This window comes from Schistocerca cancellata, unplaced genomic scaffold (assembly GCF_023864275.1).
Source record: "Schistocerca cancellata isolate TAMUIC-IGC-003103 unplaced genomic scaffold, iqSchCanc2.1 HiC_scaffold_785, whole genome shotgun sequence".
In the NCBI taxonomy this organism is placed as follows: Eukaryota; Metazoa; Arthropoda; class Insecta; order Orthoptera; family Acrididae; genus Schistocerca; species Schistocerca cancellata.
This window is the reverse complement of record NW_026046796.1, coordinates 684,926-686,190: the sequence shown is the minus strand read 5'-3', so window position 1 is coordinate 686,190 and position 1,265 is coordinate 684,926.

Below are 1,265 nucleotides of genomic sequence, written 5' to 3'. Positions count from 1 at the left end.
TCCTTAAACCTAACTAACGTAAGGACATCACACACATCCATGCGCGAGGCACGATTCGAACCTGCGACAGTAGCGGTCGCGCGGTTCCGGAATGAAGCGCCTAGAACCGCTCGGTCACTGGGGACCGTCCCACCTGTTTCCTAGACTGAAAGCCGCATTCCCGGGACGTCGCTTCCAGATCAATTCTGAAGTGCAATCGGCTCTATGAGAATTCTTTTCACCGCAGGGCACCACACTGGTTTCTTCAAACTGATAGCACGTAATGACAGATGCCTGAATGTTAGTGGCGACTATGTCGAAAAGCAGTGCAAGGTGTATAGTTCACGACGTCGTAATGCATCTATTTTTGGTAACATCGTTTTTACGTGAAAAACAATGACAAACTTCTTTCGGAACGTCCCTCAAAGCATGGAACGGAATGCTTACTTTTAGTGAAGAACGCGATACCAAAACTCGAAAACTGTTATATTTTTAAAATTTTCTTCATAACAGTGTTACTCGTAACACAGTGCTGCGAGAAAGCATAGATGCTGTCAAACTCCAAAGTGCGTTATTATTTTGGAAATGTAATGCGAATTTTTCTTCCTGGAAAATCGACAAAATACTGGTTCTGTTTTAAGAGCGTATTCCATAGTACAGGGTGGGCCTAAAGTAAACAGCTTTATAATGTGGCAGTTATGATAACAGCTAAGTGCTCGCTCTTCGTAATTCGTTCAAATGGCTCCGAGCACTATGGGACTTAACATCTGAGGTCATCAATCCCCTAGAACTTGTTGTTGTTGTTGTCGTCGTCGTCTTCAGTCCTGAGACTGGTTTGATGCAGCTCTCCATGCTACTCTATCGTGTGCAAGCTTCTTCGTCTCCCTGTACCTACTGCAGCCTATATCCTTCTGAATCTGCTTGGTGTATTCATCTCTTGGTCTACCTCTACGATTTTTACCCTCCACGCTGCCCTCCAATGCTAAATTTGTGATCCCCTCATGCCTCAGAACATGTCCTACCAACCGGTCCCTTCTTCTTGTCGAATTGTGCCACAAACTCCTCTTCTTGCCAATTGTATTCAATGCCTCCTCGTTAGTTATGTGATCTACCCATCTAATTTTCAGAATTCTTCTGTAGCACCACATTTCGAAAGCTTCTATTCTCTTCTTGTCCAAACTATTTATCGTCCATGTTTCACTTCCATACATGGCTACACTCCATACAAAATACTTTCAGAACTTAGAACTACTTAAACCTGACTACCCTAAGGACATCACACACAT